We start from the raw sequence: 13,874 nt of genomic DNA on the forward strand, positions 1-13,874 counted from the left end.
AGCCCACCAGAACTTATGCTGTAACTAGTGTTGAGCATTCCGATACTGCAAGTATCGGGTATCGGCCGATACTTGCTGTATCGGAATTTCCGATACCGAGATCCGATACTTTTGTGGTATCGGGTATCGCAACAACATTAATGTAATAATGTGTAAAAAAGAGAATTAAAATAAAAAATATCGCTATACTCACCTGTCCGACGCAGCCGGGACCTCAGCGAGGGAACCGGCAGCGTTGTTTGTTTAAATTTCGCGCTTTTACTTGGTTACGTGAAGTCCCGGCTTGTGATTGGTCAGGGCGGCCATGTTGCCGGGACGCGGACCAATCACAGCAAGCCGTGACGAAATTACGTCACGGCTTGCTGTGATTGGTCCGCGTCCCGGCAACATGGCCGCCATTAACCAATCACAAGCCGTGACGTCACGGGAGGCTGGACATGCGCGTATTTTGAAAAGCGCGCGTGTCCAGCCTCCAGTGACGTCCCGGCAACATGGCCGCCATTAACCAATCACAAGCCGTGACGTCACGGGAGGCTGGACATGCGCGTATTTTGAAAAGCGCGCGTGTCCAGCCTCCCGTGACGTCACGGCTTGTGATTGGTCAGGGCGGCCATGTTGCCGGGACGCGGACCAATCACAGCAAGCCGTGACGAAATTACGTCACGGCTTGCTGTGATTGGTCCGCGTCCCGGCAACATGGCCGCCATTAACCAATCACAAGCCGTGACGTCACGGGAGGCTGGACATGCGCGTATTTTGAAAAGCGCGCGTGTCCAGCCTCCAGTGACGTCCCGGCAACATGGCCGCCATTAACCAATCACAAGCCGGGACGTCACTGGAGGCTGGACACGCGCGCTTTTCAAAATACGCGCATGTCCAGCCTCCCGTGATGTCACGGCTTGTGATTGGTTAATGGCGGCCATGTTGCCGGGACGCGGACCAATCACAGCAAGCCGTGACGTAATTTCGTCACGGCTTGCTGTGATTGGTCCGCGTCCCGGCAACATGGCCGCCCTGACCAATCACAAGCCGGGACCTCACGTAACCAAGTAAAAGCGCGAATTTTAAACAAACAACGCTGCCGGTTCCCTCGCTGAGGTCCCGGCTGCGTCGGACAGGTGAGTATAGCGATATTTTTTATTTTAATTCTTTCTTTTACACATTAATATGGTTCCCAGGGCCTGAAGGAGAGTTTCCTCTCCTTCAGACCCTGGGAACCATCAGGAATACCGTCCGATACCTGAGTCCCATTGACTTGTATTGGTATCGGGTATCGGTATCGGATTGGATCCGATACTCTGCCGGTATCGGCCGATACTTTCCGATACCGATACTTTCAAGTATCGGACGGTATCGCTCAACACTAGCTGTAACACATTCAGCTTTCCAATTTTTTTCTGAGTCGACACTGCTTTCACTGTATTTGCACGTAGAGATAAGGGGGTACTTGAACAAGCACATAGCTCAGAACAGTGAGAGCCCTGATGCTGGGTGCTGGAGAATTGTGATTCTTCAGAATTGATAAGATCCCTGTCAGGAGCTGAGAGGGAGGGAATGGGTGGTGAGGAGCTAACCGCTGTGTAGAAATCAATGATATGTTTTGTTAGAAGTTAACTTCCTTTCTGGAATGTAACTATTTTGCATTCTCGCCCAGCATCTGGGCAGGCACTTGTAAGAGTCTGGACCAGGGCAGTAGTCATGGCCGAACACTCTGAAATATCTGTGCCCTGGTCCCCCATTACATGAAAACATTGTCCATCACTTTGTGTACCTGTGGCTCCATTCTCTGCACCGTCAGGGTCGCCTCTGTTTTGCTGTGAGTGCCCATCAGTCAGTGTGATAAAGATTGAGACACAGTCTTTTTCAACTTTCAAATCAACATCTTTTCTGTAAGCTTTACACAGCACATCCAGACTCTTCACAGCAATTACAACAGGATCAGCATTACACATTTCTTCTTCTCTCCCTGCACCTTCCTTCCCTTCACATAACGCACACCAGGGTCGGACTGTGCCACACGGGTCCTCAGTGTCCTCCCAATTCAGCTCTGCCACGGTTAGCCCTTTTTTAGTCTGCTTCACCCCAGACAAAAGAGTTTCCACCTCTGAAGCTAGTTGCCACCTGGCGAGTGACCTGCCCTTCAGTATTGTGCTCTGTGAAGTCCCAACGCAGTCCTGCTCCCAGCTCACTGCTTCTGAGTTCTATCCCAGCCACCGTTTCAACCCGGTACTGAGGACATCTGCCCAAGCTATAAGCTGCCACATTCTAGGGCTACCTGTGCCCGCGTACTGTCTTCTTTCCTTCTTTCTTACTGCTGTGCTGGTCTCCACTTTTCTGGCCTGATGCTATGGATGACTGGGCTCTCTGCTCTTAATCAACCAACGTTGCGTGGTAGCTGCCAATGTCCTGGGCCTAGAGCACGTGTGGACTGTCTGGGCGCTCGGGCCCTTCTGAACTGTATAAGGAAATCTTCCCTCTCTAGCTGCAGCTGACCCCTCCTACATTAACTAGTAATATGTACACTGATCTACAACCATGTAACCTAGGTGTACCAAAATGCCCCATCTAGTGGCCAAACTTCAGTACTACATTATCCCTATATAACAGGCACACCAAATACAATAAATATCATCTAGCAGAACAAGACATGGTAATACACGTAATTGTGTAGCAGTAACATTATATCAGAGATGGTAACACACTTAAATCGTATAGCAATGCCATCATACGTAAACCTATATACAAACACTGATAACCTACGGCACCGGGATGAGAGGGAAAAGCAAAGGCAATAACACATTTTAACACTAATGCCTGAGTTTCATGGAAACGAGCTGTACACTATGTAACTTAAATGTTTTCATTGCAGGACAATGACAGTAAATAGAAAAGCAAGTCAATTGCAAACTTGCTTATTTTCATGTTGTCTATCTAATTAAAAGAATTGAATAACTTCAGAATGTCCCTTTAACTATATTAAAACATAAATGACTCCAAATTAAAGGGGACAACCTTCTAGGACAACCCCTTCTCACTCTAAATATTTGCCCCATTTAAAAAAAAGGCATTTACTCTCCTCCGGTGCTGGCGCCATTCCAATGGTGTTGGCACTTGCTTTCCCAGGGCTCACGTGATGTGAGGTTATTATGTCACGACATCCCTACTCCCAGTCAGGACTGGCATCACTGTCCCCACCTTCGGACATATAAGTAATCAAGAAGGGATGTGCGTCCAGACACAGCTCTCACTTCCTCTTGATTACATATACTTTTTTTATTATTATTATTATTATTTATTTATATACGTTATATACGTTTGAAGGAATAGACAGTGACCCTGGCTCTGATTGGGCGTAGGGCTCACTTGATGTAATAACCTCACGTGAGCCCCAGGAATGCATGTCAACACAGGTGGAATGATGCCGTCATGGGAGGTGAGTAGAAGTGTTTTTATTTTAACAGGGGCAAACACTTAGACTGAGAGGGGTTGTTCTAGTAGTGGACAACCCCTTTAATAAAAGATAGTCCAGAGGATCAGATGTAAGAAATGTAATGATATATAGTGCCTATTCAAGAGAATGGATATATTTTGTTACTCATGAATGGGCTAAATCGTCCTACTGCTTGCTACCTGCTCCATGTTATGAAAATGTGTCACTCTTAAAGGGAACATGTCATTAGATTTATGCTGCACGAATCACAGGCAGCATTAATCAGAGCCTGGCTGTGCAATTGCAGCCAGTCAGTTTTACTCTGAAATGCTGCAATGTTTCAGAGTTTGCAAATCCGGTCACAGACTATAAGGAGAGATGTAAATAGTCCGATAAAGTCCCCAGCTGGCTCCTGCCCACGACACTTCAGTTGACTGATAAGTCACTCCCATGGCTCAATCAGCATGGATCTAATGATAGATTCTTTTAAAGCCATAGACATTTATTCTACATATGCACAATGGTTGCCCATGCTTTTTATGCAACCAAGTCACCATTTCACAAGCTAGAAACAGCAGGTTGCAGGGCAAAATTTGTTGATATCATGGCCACAGTCTGCAAAATCTATGTAAAGCCATAATGCAGGAATAGTATGTTATATTCTCTCATTAGCCCTTATATGAATTTGGTCCAATATCTAGTAAAATTATTACAGGGAAGAATATCATTTAACAAAATCTACAGCCGTGTCAGTATAGTATATTCAGTTGTAATGGGAAACACAAGCTCCAAGTTGATGACTAGTTCATCAAGCTCTTAGCGCCTCCTCGGCATTGGATTTGGAATCATGAACTACTCAGGCTAAGGGATCATTCAGACACCAGTTTTTCCCATACAAGTTCTATTTTTCTATTATAGTCAATCTGCCTATTCACATGTCCGTGCATTTCCACACTAAAACATGGAGACAAGTCTGATTCTGATTGGAGTCACAGATCAAATTCACTAATACCAGTCTATGGGTCTGCGAAGAAATCTGATAGCGCTCGGATGCCATCTGCTTTTTACCTACTGATAGGAGAAGCTTAAGAAACTTCCATAATTTTATTTTGCATACTACAGAAACTGATGATAAAATCTGACACTTAGATGAAAATCTAATCCGAAACACTGAGGCTCATTAATCATTTTTTGCATATGAGAAAAATGAGTCTGAATGAGCCCTAACAATTGTTTCTACAAAACTATGAGATACCACAATGTGCTATAAAGTATATAAAGTACTATAATGTACTTTAATATGTGTTCATCTTCGCTTCTGCTTCTATGTTTCACTCAATGCAGTCTATGTGATATGTTCTCCCACCGAAGCATCACTAGGAAGCATTTTCATTAATATGGTGCCATATGGAGGAAGCATATGGTGGCACATATACAGACACTGACAAGTGTAAAGGTAAAAAAGAAAATATCTATTTTTGTTTCAATCTGCCCTATAATAAGCTTTTAAACCCATTTTATTCACAAGCAATATGATGTCATGGTAAACTGGCCAAGGAGGACATTTGTATCATGACCTAGAACCACATAACGTGTGTGAAGATGTCATCAGCATTGATGCAGGATACAATGTTCTCAATAGTTTCCCCTCCCTTTAAATTGGGACACAATTTATCTGACTCTCCTTGTTAAATCCTTATTACTGGTGAGTGAATATTTGCTGCGCATATGTTTCCAAGCAGTATTACAATGCTCTAAATGCTTGCCAAAATGTTGAAAGGGTCACCGGCACTGCTTTGGGAACTCAGTAATAAACAGACATTTCTTTTTGATAAATCTTCTCTGTTTACAAGGCTCGCCTCCCACCCACGTATGTTTAGAGATGACGGTTAACTCATTGCTGTTCTTTAAATGCATAAATTCATCACATTTCACAGCCAACAAAATCTTCTGAGCTAAGGATTCAAAAACCTGGTCACCACATTCTACTGCAGACCCAAAATATCTTGCGGGTTATTTTTTCACCTCCACAGAGTCTGGTTTAGGAGGACGGATTATGAACAATTATCATGTACTGTGCACATTACCTGTAAAGTTTATTTTTTCTACTTTAACAATATAAGTGATGAGTAATATTTGTTGTATCTGCAAAGCACATGAAGGATGGATTGATTACTTAAAGGAAATTCGTCAGTAGGATCGTCCCTCCTAAACCGTCTATGTGAGCATGGAGGTCATAGGAAGCTCAATAAAATGATACCTTGATATCTGCGATCTGTTGTCTTATTACAGAGGAATCCACATTTTTCTTACATGTAAATGAGCTGGTCCAGGCTATGAGCCGGACACAGATCTGCATAAGAATGTGTTATTATTTTACAAAGGGGAAATATGAGTATTGAGAAGGGGTTTTCCAAGTAGTGGGCAACCCCTTTCAGCTTTAATTTCACAGGCAGCCAGTGTGGGGGAAGGACAGTACAGCAGAGCTGACAGTTCTGTGAGAAGATAACTCCAATGTGTTTGTAATGAGACAAGGTTCAACTCTGCTGTACTGTGTTGGGACTAATCATGCACAGCTCTGCAGCAGAGCTGACAGCACTTTGAGAAGACAAGTGATGCTGCAAATGTTGTAATGAGCCAAAGTTTAATTCTGCTGTACTGTGTTAGCTGTGATCTCAGTGTAGAGCTGTGTGTGATTATGAGAGCAGACTGTTAGTCATTACATGTCTCACACTGGTAACTCCCCTTTTACTTAAAATAATCTCTGGATGGATATTCTAAGTTCGGCAGATAAATGTTAACAGCTCATTTACATATAAGAAAAATTATTTCTATGGAATAAGACATCGGATCACAGATAACAAGATATCACTTTATTCAGCTTCTCATGACCTGCATATCCATATAGACGGCTTAGGAGTGTTGAGCCTACTGACAGATTACCTTGAAAGTGAATCTCTCAGCAGATTACAGAATAGAAACTCCATTCATTATTATATAGTATATCTTTTAGACCTGATGAGGTATAAATCCATGTCAGAATGGCTTAATAATCCCTATTTAAAAGTTTAAATTTAATCTCTGCCCACCTTGTGTGATTCACAACTCCTCACTGTACCTCTTCTCTGCTGAGCTGTGGCACTTAGTACAAGCTGCAGCTGTCAGTCAGATGGAGACTGGAAAGACTTATACTCATGAGCTGTCTTACTCTCCAACTGGACTTGGTGCTCATTTAAATATCAGGATTATATAGCCATTGTTTACAAGACTCATCAAATATAGCATTTATGTAAAAATGAATACAGTTTGGCTTATGAATTCTGGTGACAGATCCATTTTGAAGACGTCCTATACTATCTGGTAATAATAGGCTAGAATGATACCTATTTTTATTTCTTTTTTTTTGTATAGACCATGTTCAGCAAATGTCAGAAGAATCAATTCTATACAACACTGTATAGGAAAATGCTACCTTTGCATAAATGTGTGTGTAACACTTCCTATTGATTTCTCATTAATGCAATAAGAACACAGCACATATTGTAGATCTGCAGCTCTAGTGAATGCCAATGGGCACTATTACCATAAAGGACAACAGTGATCTGAACCAATGATCAATGTAGACCAGATTACACAACACTTCATGGTCTTTGGGACACGTTATCAAACTGACCCACTCCCCCAAGGAGCATAATGTAACTTACGGTAATTGTGGAATAGGTGAAGGTTCCACTTTCAGAACAACCTGAATGGTGATCCCCTTCTTCCAAAATTGGCACTCTAGAGAGGAGGAGACCAGGCAGTGATGTGTCTTTTTCCATGGAAGATTATGGCTATTCGAGTACCAATTTAGCATTTCACAACTCCTATCTAATACAATGGGCAGATCTGCATGAATACATGGCGACCTCTAACCCAGTAACAGGTTTCAAGAGATCCCAATATCCTGATATATGGGGGAGCAGAGATGGCTACACAATATACCATTAGTGCTTGCCCGGCCATGGTCCTCTCCAGACACCACTCCTCTCCCATCTGACATAGAAATTACACAGTCACCCAATGATGCTTTTCCATGTCCAGATAGTTGTGGGCTGCATAGGATGACATGACTGGCTGCACGTTGGCTCCTGACTCAGGCTGGGGACCCTTACTATACACCATTGCCCAGACAGCAGGCTTTTCGAAATAGAAGTGCTCAAGGAACACAGAGGAAAAAATATTTTTTTTACTCTATAAAGATTAATATCTTTTAGGGTCATGCCATCTGAGCATGATTTCTTTAAGAGAAGTGATAAAATACTCCTCCCTGTCACATATATTGATGTAGCAGTTGACCATGTTCATCATTATCATGTACAGTACGAAGTCCCCGATTCAGCATTGCCTTTGCCATTGCCTGTTTTTCTGTCTAGTTTTGTGTATTTTGTGTCATTATTTAGTTTGCATCCAATTCATTATTCCATTGACGCCTTTTTTAAAGTCTATTTTATGTGTTTGCTTGGTTTTTTTCCACTTTGAGGGCAGAGTTTAGCGATTCCAGATGTTTTGATCTTTTTCTTTAATTGCAACTTTTTAAAAAGGTGCAAAATTTGGGGCAATTTCACTCAAGTCCCCCCCTGTTGTGTTTAAAAATGCACCAGTATTTTGGTGGCATTTTGTGAATTTAGGCACCAAGAGCCGCAAAAGCAGCGCAACACAGGAAAAAAGCCAATTTTTGACTTTGCACCACCAACAGCAACTAATGACGCAACAAGACAATGAAGGAAAGTGACTTAAAAAAACACAAAGCATGAATCGGAGACATAGTTTTGAGCATAGATTCAGCTTTTTAGGATGTTTCTGAGAGCTTTAGATCACTTGTATGTAAGGCACTGACTTCCCCTTTCAGCTATGACGCACCATGTCAATTCTTTGTCATTCAATGGTGGAAGAGTTTTAATGTAAACCAAAGTCATGTGTAACTTGTTCTTGTTTATGAAGTTTGCATTTTAATTAGTTTAGACTAAGCCAGATGGGTCTCACATACAGATCTACCAACCCACACCACTTTCAGCATGTACATTGCCTTCCAGAAAACTGAAAGAACCAAAAAGTACATAAAGGAAAATAACAAGAAATGCCCAATAGGGTGTTATCCAAAATAACATGGTGACCAATGGCGGTTCCGCTCACCTGGTAAGGTTGTGTGATACACAAAGCTGATATGGTAATTAGTAAAGTTCGAGCTGCTGCAGCCCCCCTGGTTGGTAGACGTAGTAATGTAGGAAGGGAGACAGCGGGTATTATGGGCTGTTGGTATGCAACCAATAAATAAGTCGGAATCAATTGAAGATATTGACAGTACAGTTTATTCTCAATGGATTTCGAAATAAATAATTAATATGCAGTAAGTAAATAAATAGGAATAGTGCATGAAAATAACATAGGGTACTTAGATAACTGAGCTGGATATTATGTTTACATAGCTCCCCATGGCTGGGTGTCCATTAGTTAGGGTCTCGGTCCAACTTGCCCCTTATTCACATTTTTCACATTTATATCATTTGACATATGGTAAGGATTTAATACTAGCGGTTAGGACCTCCCGAATAGGGTCACCTTGATGTGGTGGGATGGCTTTTACATTTTTTTGATCAAAACAATGTTCACTAAAAACCCTATGTTATTTTCATGCACTATTCCTATCTATTAATTGACTGCAGGGTATTTGCTCATTTTGTTTTTATCTTATGTTTTATCTGTTTAGTGGCCAGTGTGAACATGCGCCTACATGTTGCATGCATGGCAATTTAAACTTTATAATTTTTATAAATCCAATGAAGAAACAGAAAAGCAGCACTCACCGATCCTTCCGAGACAGGTATCTTTATTTGTACATGATAAAAATCTTCACGGCCGGGAGTACAGATGTAAAGTGTGCGGCAAGCCTGACGACGGCCGTTTCGTGCCCTCCTGGCGCTTCTTGGAAGGATCGGTGAGTGCTGCTTTTCTGTTTCTTCATTGGATTTATTGGCATGTGTCTTTGGCAGAAGCACCCGGGATCCGGCGGTCACATTCCTGTTGCAGGGGGGGGCAGGCTCAGCTGTAATAATAGGTGGTAGTGCGGTCTACTGTGTTTCTCATAGACTGTCTTTTTTTATAATTTTTATATTTATACAGTTTATTTCTTTCAGTTTATGCTTTAGGCGCACACCAGCAGTGCATAATACCTGCTATCACCCTTCCTACAAAAACTTCATAAAGACACTACAGTAGTGGTCGATAGAAGTCACTATTAGCACACATTACCTGTAATATTAGACTGACATATGATTCGAAGTTGGAATGAATTACTATTTACTACAACTCTCTAGATAGAGAAAATAGAATGATATGTACTTTCTAAGGATCAAATAAATGTCCAGCTCACTGTAGAAGACATCCTTTGGTGTTCAGAACACGAGAAACGCTGCATCAGGGTGTAGGGTAATCACATAAGCAGGAGAGAATCCAGCTCAACGAACTTGTGAACAAACTTTTTATTTTTTCCCCAAAACGCTCAGTAGAGGATAAAACAGAATCAGCGAAGCAAGTTACATGATATGCGACATTGATGCGTTTCAGGTGGCTGTGGACTCTTAATGATTAAGGGCATCGATGTCGGATGTCATTTACCTTGCATTCCTGATTCTGTTCTATCCTCTACTGAGCACTTTGGTGACTAAAGAAAATGTTTGTTCACAAGTCCGTTGAGCTGGGTTCTCTCCTGTTTATGTGACTTTGTAACAATGGCAAGAGGAGTACCTAATCTGTAACCCCCATAAAACACCTATAGAAAGAGTCTCACTCTCCTCGGAGGTCCATTACACAAATAGCTTATCGGTTTTAATGAAAACGATGCAATTCTTTATTTACCATGGGGTGACACCCGCTACCAGGTTCCCTCACAGATTTTCATGGGTCTTATCAGCCAGGCAAATGTTTTTTTTTACATTTTTTGGTAAACACTTAAAAATGTAGAGAATCAGTTATAGTTGTGTAGCTAACTCACTGACATCTGTGTTATCCTCTCTTTACAGGTATGCCAAGAGCGGCCACCACAAGATGAACCAAATAAGGATCTCTTGTCCACCTGATGGCTCCAACTTGCAACCTTCTTTGACAGCCCGAGAGCTGTGCAGTAATTATGTGAATGAACGCTACAACCAGTCATCTGGGCTACGGATTCTGGAAGACCTACACTAGAAAAGGATTTGTGACGTCTAGTATGTGTCATGTTTCAGCTGGAAAAACCGTGGTACAACTGACCTTTTCACTCCACGAATGTAAAAATCAACGGTGGACAGACATAAAACCACTTGTAAAGAAAACCTGTAGAAGTTATTTATTTGGGAAAAGAAACATGAAACTAATCAAAATGGAGCCTTCACTTCAATGTAATGTCTGCAAAAATAAAACTTTTTTTCTTAGCTTTGGAAGGATCTCATGGAAGGATCAGCTACTTGCAACTTTTCATTCCTTATCCAGTTCTTCAAAGACCTGAGATCTCTTGCACTGCATTTATGGATGGCTTTCTTGCATACATCATATGATATTAAGGAGGGTGATCATTATACTCTGGGCCAAGCTTCAGCAGAGGACAGTCCCTGTAGTTTATCCAAAGAGCTGGTATCCAGCGGCAAGGAAGCATCTCTTGTCAATCCAGCTGCCTTCGGGAAAGATACGAGGAAGTGAAAATCATATTACCCTGAAGAAAATACTTTTTGTATTTCCTTGTTTTCTGTTTTATACAAGGTAGAGAAAAAGCTCTAAGACGGACATAAACATCATCCAACTCTACCATGAAAGTGTGAAAAGATATCAATATTCAATAATGTTATGGGTTGGTAAGAGATGCCTTCTCGTAGAGTGTTTTATAGGTATTCCACTAAGAGATAAAAATAGTTAATAGCACGGCACATAAAATACTCCCTGACTGCAGGTGGCTGAACCAATATAGCCTTAAGCAATGGCTACGCCTGTGTCCTGAATGTTTCAATATACGGAAAGCGCTTGCATTTGCTCTAGAAAGTAACTTAACTGCGGCTTCTCTATGCTAATGGCATTCATCCTGGATAATAGTTCTTATATTTCTATAGGTGACTCCTCGTAGGGGTTCTGCATCTCGGTGAGAAGATCAGATGTAAACAAGGTGATAAAAAAAAGTTGTTCCCAAAAATATTTTAATTAAAAAAAACACATTAAATAATTATGGAATGAAAAATGAGCATGGGAAATTTTCAATTTTTTGGCCCAATTCTTTATAATCTAGTTGACATATGAACTTTAGTGTATCCAAAAAAGCCCAAACCCTAGTGCAGCATGATTCTACACCTGTGGCATGATGACATATATTAAGCATGTTCCATCTCGAGCTTTTTGGCATATGCTATAAATCTCTGATAAATGCATGTCCAACATCTGGGACTCACACCTACTGTATATCTAGAAAGAGGCCCTGTCTCATGCAGCCAAATATAGAGATGTGGCGGCACATGCCCTGCTCTCACCATCCGCCTGCAGAGGTGCACGATTGCTTGGCTCTAATCAGAACTGCTATAGAAGAGAATGGAGAGTAGTACATGTGCAGCCACCTCTTTGGGGGTCTCATGAGACGGGGGTCTCATGAGACAGAGCCCCAATCTCAAGAATTAGAATACAGTTGTGCTCAAAAGTTTACATACCGCGACAGAATTTTTGCTTTCTTGGCCGTTTTTCAGAGAACATGAATGATAAACGCCAAAACTTTTTCTCCACTCATGGTTATTGGCTGGGTGAAGCCATTTATTGTCAAACTACTCCGTTTTCTCTTTTTAAATCATAATGACAAACCAAAACATCCAAATGACCCTGATCAAAAGTTCACAAATACCATGTATTGCCCCCTCTAACATCAATGACAGCTTGAAGTTTTTTGTGGTAGTTGTGGATAAGGTTCTTTATTTTCTCAGATGGTAAAGCTGTCCACTCTTCTTGGCAAAAAGCCTCCAGTTCCTCCAGAGTGGCTCAATGATATTGAGGTCAGGAGACTGAGGCGGCCACTCCAGAACCTTCACTTTGCTCTGCTGTAGCCAATGACAGGTCGACTTGGCCTTGTGTTTTGGATCATTATCATGTTGGAATGTCCAAGTACGTACAGTGCACAGCTTCCAGGCTGATGAGTGCAAATTTGCCTCCAGTATTTACTGATAACGTGCTGCATTCATCTTTCCTTCAACATTGACCAAGGTTCTTGTGCCTCTGTAGCTCACACATCCCCAAAACATCAGCGATCCACCTCCGTACTTTACAATACGAATAGTGTTCCTTTCATCATAGGCCTTGTTGACCTCTCTCCAAATGTAGCGTTTATGGTTGTGGCCAAAAAGTTCCATTTTGGTCTCATCACTCCAAATTAATAATAATAATCTTTTTTATATAGCACTAACATATTCCGCAGCGCTTTACAGTTAGCACACATTATCATCGCTGTTCCCAATGGGGCTCACAATCTAAATTCCCTATCAGTATGTGTTTGAAATGTGGGAGGAAACCGGAGAACCTGGAGGAAACCCACTCAAATACGGAGAGAACATACAAACTCTTTGCAGATGTTGTCCTTGGTGGGTTTTGAACCCAGGACTCCAGCGCTGCAATGCTATCCACTGAGCCACCACGCTGCCCTTGTTCCAGAAGTTTTGTGGTTTGTCTCTGTGGTGTTTTGCGTATTGTATGCAAGATACTTTGTGGCATTTGCACAGTAATGGCTTTCTTCTGGTGACTCGACCATGCAGCCCATTTTTCTTCAAGTGCCTCCTTATTGTACATCTAGAAACAGTCACACTGCTAGTTTTCAGAGAGTTTTGTATTTCAGCTGATGTTATTTGTGGGATTTTCTTTGCATCCCGAACAATTTTCCTGGCAGTTGTGGATGACATTTTTGTTGGTCTACCTGACCGTGGTTTTGTTTTTACAGAGCCCCTGATTTTCCATTTGTTAATCACAGTTTGAACGCTGCTGACTGGCATTATCAATTCCTTGGATATATTTTTGTATCCCTTTCCTGCTTTATACAGTTCAGCTACCTTTTCCCGTAGATCTGTGACAATTCTTTTGCTTTCCCCATGATTCACAATCCAGAAATGTCAGTGGCTGGATGAAAGATGCAAGAGTCTGTCTGGATCCCAGAAACTCACTCAGCTTTTATGCACACACACTGATTACAAGCAAACAGGTTACAGGTGAGGATGTTACCTTTAGTAGCCATTCAAACCCCTTTGTGTCAACTTCTGTGCATGTTATCAGGCCAAAATCACCAGGGTATGTGAACTTTTGATCAGGGTTATTTGGATGTTTTGGGTTGTCATTATGATTTAAAAAGAGAAAAGACAGTAGTTTGACAATAAATGGCTTCACCCAATCACTAACCATGAGTGGAGAAAAA

At 41.7% G+C, this 13,874-nt stretch overlaps 1 protein-coding gene across 1 annotated transcript in view; it reads left to right on the forward strand.

Moving 5' to 3' along the window:
* Positions 1 to 13,720, forward strand: part of LOC143816913 (twist-related protein 2-like) — a 61,331-nt gene extending 47,611 nt beyond the window's left edge. Inside the window, exon 2 of the mRNA XM_077297895.1 lies at positions 10,492 to 13,720. The gene's annotated coding sequence lies outside the window, so the exon portion shown is untranslated. The remainder of the gene's footprint in view (positions 1 to 10,491) is intronic.
* Positions 13,721 to 13,874: the final 154 nt, after the last annotated feature.

The sequence above is a fragment of the Ranitomeya variabilis genome, chromosome 3, assembly GCF_051348905.1.
Source record: "Ranitomeya variabilis isolate aRanVar5 chromosome 3, aRanVar5.hap1, whole genome shotgun sequence".
NCBI lineage: Eukaryota > Metazoa > Chordata > Amphibia > Anura > Dendrobatidae > Ranitomeya > Ranitomeya variabilis.